This window comes from Cibotium barometz, chromosome 31 (assembly GCF_041138505.1).
Source record: "Cibotium barometz isolate CiBa-2024 chromosome 31, ASM4113850v1, whole genome shotgun sequence".
Lineage (NCBI taxonomy): Eukaryota > Viridiplantae > Streptophyta > Polypodiopsida > Cyatheales > Cibotiaceae > Cibotium > Cibotium barometz.
The window spans coordinates 55,033,340-55,039,339 of NC_141076.1; positions in this window are offsets into that span (position 1 = coordinate 55,033,340).

Below are 6,000 nucleotides of genomic sequence, written 5' to 3' on the forward strand. Positions count from 1 at the left end.
TCAGCCAAACTGAACCTTAAAAATTCTAGAACCTAGTTGGACTTGGGTAGAGGCCTCCCTCACCTATAAATAGATCCTTAGTCTTTTGTTAAAAAAATCAATGAACTATACCATGCCAGTATTATAATAAAATAATGATATTTTTTATTAAAAAATCCTCTGCTTTTGGAGAGAGTGGAGCCTCTCTCTCTCTCTTCAACCATCCTTGGAGCTTTCCTTTCAACACACAAACCAATTGATTGGTTGGGGGCTTCTTCTATGATAGAGAAGCAAGCAAAAACAAGAGGTAAAGTGTAATTTTATGGTTTTCTCTGCTATTCTCACTGTTTTCACTTCTCAACCCCTCTCAAGCTTGAGAAGTTTCTAAATTAAGTGTTTATAATGCTAATCAAGCTTTTCTTAAGAGTTGTAATGAATAATTAAGAAAAGTTTACATTTATGCTTAATTAGGATGCTTTTTATGTTTATCTCTCTCCCCCCCAAAGAATGGTCATTCCTATGACCAATTCTCTATTCAATTGATGCTTCTCATGGAGAAATCCTCAATTCACAAATCAAACTCTAGGCTTGTAAAGCTAGAGGTTAAGAAAATGGTTTTTTTATACTTATATGCTAATAAATTATGGTAATCTTATGAGTTAAATCCATAAATTGGATTTAAGGCTAAAAGATAGTTATACTATCATAATTACATTACTAAGTCTTATTTTTTAAAAAAATATTAAAAATTATTAGTAAATTTTTTAAGAAATTGATACATAATTCATTCTTATGCATAACGTGAAAAGAGGACTTTCTACCATATTCTAGGATTGAATATCCTAGGCTAAAAGAATGATTTTCATCACATTCAATGGAAAACTAATTTTTAAGGTTTATGTATGATTACATAATTAGAAAAAGAGAAAATTATGATAATTTTATTTAAATGATAAAAGAGGAATTCCCACATGACAATTGGAGTTCAATCATTTAAATAGGAAAAGTGGAATTCTTAGCATATTAGAATTAATGGATATTTTATTTAAATTCAAAGATGAATTTTAGATAAATTAATTTTATGCATGAGAAATATTTAAATGATAAAAGAGAAATTCCCATGACATTTGGAATTCAATCATTTAAATGGGAAAAGTGGAATTCTTAGCATATTGGAATTAATGGATATTTTATTTAAATTCAAAGATAAATTTTAGATAAATTTATTTTATGTATGAGAAATATTTAAATGATAAAAGAGTAATGCCCATTACATTTAGAATTCAATCATTTAAATAGTAAAAGTGAAACTCTTGGCATATTGAATTAATGGATATTTTATTAAAGAAAAGAAAAATTTTAGATAGATTTATTTTATGATAAAAGAGGAATTCCCATGACATTGGAATGTAATTAATTAAATGCAAAAAGAGGAATTTCCATGGTATTTGAGATATCAGAAATTAAATGGGAAGAAGAGAAATTTTTAGTATAATTCAATTTATGAATATTTATCAAAAAAGGAAATATGGATAGAATTGATTTTTGTAAATCCTATGAATTTTTTTATTCAAAAGAGGAATATTTAATATAATTCATTTGTGAAATTGAGAAAGAATGTGAAAATAGTTGTCAAGAAAAAGAACCTTTATCTAGGCCAAACAATTGAAAAAGTCCCATTATCGGTATCGAAGTAGGAAAAGCTAATAAATGAGAATAGATGTGATAAGATGTAAATGAGATGCGATAACATGTAAATGGGATGTGATAGGATATAAAAAGATGTGATAATATGTAAATGGGATGCGATAGGATGTGAATGGATGTATGAATTGATGTGATAAGATGTAAATGGGATGTGATAGGATGTGGTGTGATAAAAATGGGATGTGATATGAATTGATGTGATAAGATGTAAATGAGATGTGATATGAATTAATGTGATAAGATGTAAATGGGATGTGATAGGATGTGGTGTGATAAAAATGAATGTGGATGAGATGTGAAGTAAATGGATGTGGATGTGAATGATGAGATGAGAGGATATGTGAAAGGGTGAGATGGGAAGTAAATGGATGTGGATGTGTATGTGAAAGAATGTGATGTAAATGGATGTGGATGTGTATACGAAAGAATGTGATGTAAACGGATGTGGATGTGTATGTGAAAGAATGTGATGTAAATGGATGTGGATGTGTATGTGTATGTGAAAGAATGGGATGTAAATGGATGTGGATGTGTATGTGAAAGAATGTAATGTAAAGCAATGTGGATGTGAAAGTGATGTGGATGTGGATGAGATGTGATGTGATGAAAAGAGCTGTGGATGTGAATGTGATGTGGATGTGGATGAGATGTGATGTGCTGTGTAAAGGGATGTGGTTGTGAATGAAATGTGATGTGATGTGATGTAATGTGGATGGAATGAATGAGATATGATGTGGATAGATGTGGACGTGATGTAATGTGGATAGAATGTATGTGATGTGAATCGGGATAGATGTGAATGAATGAGATGTAATGTGATATGATGTAAATTGGGATAGATATGAATGGATGATATGTGATGTGAAATGGATGTGATGTGATATGATGTAAATTGGGATAGATGTGAATGGATGATATGTGATGTGAATGGATGTGATGTGAATGGATGTGATGTGAATCGGGGTAGATGTGAATGAATGAGATGTGATGTGAATGGATAAGATGTGATGGGATGTGAACCGGGATAGATGTGAATGAATGAGATGTGAGGTGAATGTGATGTGATGTGATGTGGATTGGGGTAGATATGAATGGATGAGATGACAATGAATGTGACGTGATGAGATGTGGATATGGGTAGATGCGAGTGGATAAGATATGATGAGTATGAATATGGAAAGATGTGATGAGATGAAAAATGATGTGATTGATGAGAATGGATGAAGGACGATGGGAATACATATGATTGGACTTGGATTAAGTAATGTGGATTGATGTGGAATAATGTGGAAAGACGAGAGTTCGTTATAGAAACTGTATTTATGACTTGTTTTTAAATGACTGTTTTATGTCAAGAATGATGGGGAAGCATTTTGACCGTCATGTGAATGAGGTCGTGGAGACCTAACTGATAAAGTTGCAACAGCTGATGGAGAGTCAACGGAGGACGTCTCGCGTAGCAAGGTCGGCCGAGGTCTTGACCAGCCTCGGTTCGATTTAAATGGTGAGCTTCCGGTACGGTGGATGAGGGACCAAGGAAGCGGCCTATGAGTGAAGCGCTAGGTGACTTGCAAAGGATCCTAGAGGGTGCTGACCATACGGTGCTCGGGCTCTGGGCCGCCGAAGATACCACACGTGTGTCGAGGAAGATATTGGAATAAGAAGTAAGAGTTGTTTTCTGAATTAGGGCATCGATCTGGTTGATTAACTATCTTCTACCCAAGAGAGAGGCTGAGATTGCAAATCCTCATTCTCCACACTCCCTTGACCATTCCCAAAGCCTTTTTGTCCATTCACTCTCCATTCCAAGGCGTTTAGGCTCACCAAAGCAATTTGTCAATAAACGCTTTACAACTCGCGATTTTTGCCCATTAGTGTTGACTGGTTTTTTCGCTCATTGTGCCTTATTGCTTCGAATCAACGCTAGCCCTCTTGGCTATGGATTACAAATGGCCTAAGCTATATACAACCCAAGTTTTAGCCTCTTCCACGCACTGGTGCGCTCACGGTGACCAGAAAACCAGTCTCGCTACAACTTGATGCGTCGATTTGTGCCATAATTTGAGTGATTTGTGAGCTTGGGGAATAGAAACCTACCAAGGACAACAAGAATATGCAAAAAGGCCCAATTATTGTGCCTTCCACAAGCTCAATTGAAGCCTCAAAAAATTGAGCTACTAATCATCATGATTAAGCACTAATTACCATCATTAATGCTGTATTACCAGAAATTGAGCCAAACCAAAGGTAAAATTAAAAAATTAGAGTGCTATTCCATTGTGGGAAACTTTTGTTGCATCAAAATTCATCTCAATCATTTTCATTGCTCAAACTTAAGTGATTTTTCACCTCACTGTTTATCTCTAGTTGCAAATCACTTGTAAAAAAGGGTTAGACACTGCCTGAGCACTAAAATCAAGGACCAAGGTAAGACCCCCTTCTTATCATGGAGCATGTAGAAATTGTCTCAATATTTAATGGTGATGGTTTTTTCACATGGCAAAGCAAGACCATGTACTTGCTTATGCGTAAGGGGCTTTGGCACCTTATTGAGGATGAAGAAGTGGAGGTTGAGCCACTTCAAAAAAACAAAGCATTGGGCCTCATTGCTCAAAATCTTGGTGATGATGTGATTAGTCACATTGCTGGAATTAAGGATGCCAAGTTGGCATGGAAGGAACTTAATAAGATTTTCAGCACCGACTCAAAGAGCTCAAAGAGCTCAAAGATCAACCTTCTCATGTAGTTCTACAAGCTTGACAAGAAGGAGACATAGACCATGGCACAACACATCAGTAAATTCAAAGGTATCAAATAACAACTTAGTGCATTAAAGAAATTCATTGAGGAAGATGAGTCTATTGCTGATTGCTAAAAAGTGTTGACAATGAACCTTATGAATCAATTGTTGCTACACTTAAAAATGTGCCCACCAACACTAAATTTCAAGATGTAGAATCATCTCTACTTGAACAAGAATCAAAATTCAAACATAAAGAATCATTCAAATCACATTCAAGTGAGCAAGCACTATATTATAAAAAGGGTGGGAGATTTCAAAGGACAAATCAATCAACATCTCGACTTCCAAGATGCTATCACTGTGGAAAACTTGGTCATACCATGAATGAATGTCGCAATAAAGATAAACTAAAGCTTGTTTGTGACTATTGTGGAAAAATTGGTCACCTAGAAGAAGATTGCTATCACAAAAAGAAGCAGGCAACCTACATCGAGGTCAAAGCTGCTATTAGTCATCTATGTGGATGACATGCCAATACTTACTTGTGTTAATTGTGGGGTCGATCAAGCTCAGCCAATGGCAGTATAACCTAATGACATGCCAACACTTGTGTTAATTGTGGGGTCGATCATTTGATCAAAGATTGCCCATATTGCCCTAGTGGTTTTGCTTCCATCTCTGACCAGGCCACTATTAGGACCATCAGTGTGCAACCTAGGAACGTCACACCATTGAATGTCCTAACATGAGAACAAGCCAAACAAGGGGACAAAGTGAGAAACCTAGCATGTGCTACTACCTCTAGAACTATTCAGGCTCTGCAAATTGGCATAGCTTGACCTCTACATCTTCTAGGGAGACTGTCATGCATACTAGGCAAACCTAGCATGCTCTTGTTATGTTTCAGGGATATTTTGGGTTGAATTTGAAACCAAAACCTCTGAAGTTTGGACCCAAAACAAAGAGGTGGTACTTGAAAGAAAAGCAGATTGACTACATCTATGTGGCTTTTATTGAGGCCCAATAGTTAAAATATGGACCAAAAAAAGGGGAAGAATTGGAGAAGCATTCTCCCAAAGGTTGTACAACTGAAGCCATTTTGGAAGCTTGTATTCAGCTGGGGTATCAAATCTCCTATACGCAATCATCCTTTGTGCTAGAAGATAATAGATGGAGTTTGGTATGTAGTCTTCTTAATATGGACATGAGCTTGTAACTGGGTTTGTGGATATGAGCTTGTAACTGGTTGTAAAATTGTTTTTGGAATTATATATATATAACTATTATTCCCAAAAAAGGAGAAAGAACTCGTACCAACCACAACACATTATTTGTCAAAAGTATAATAGTAAAGCATATCACAAAAAAGAGAGAGGGATAAATAGAGGTTGGAAATAGACGAATAGATAGAGAAACGAAAGAGACCATAGTAACCACAAAATGTTCAAACTAAATATAGAAATTCAATTACAAATCAAAGAAACAATAGAGGAACAATAGGCCATACATATTCATTCTTTTCTATTAATTATTTTTTTGTTGTTGGTGCAACTTTAATTTTTGAAAAAAAT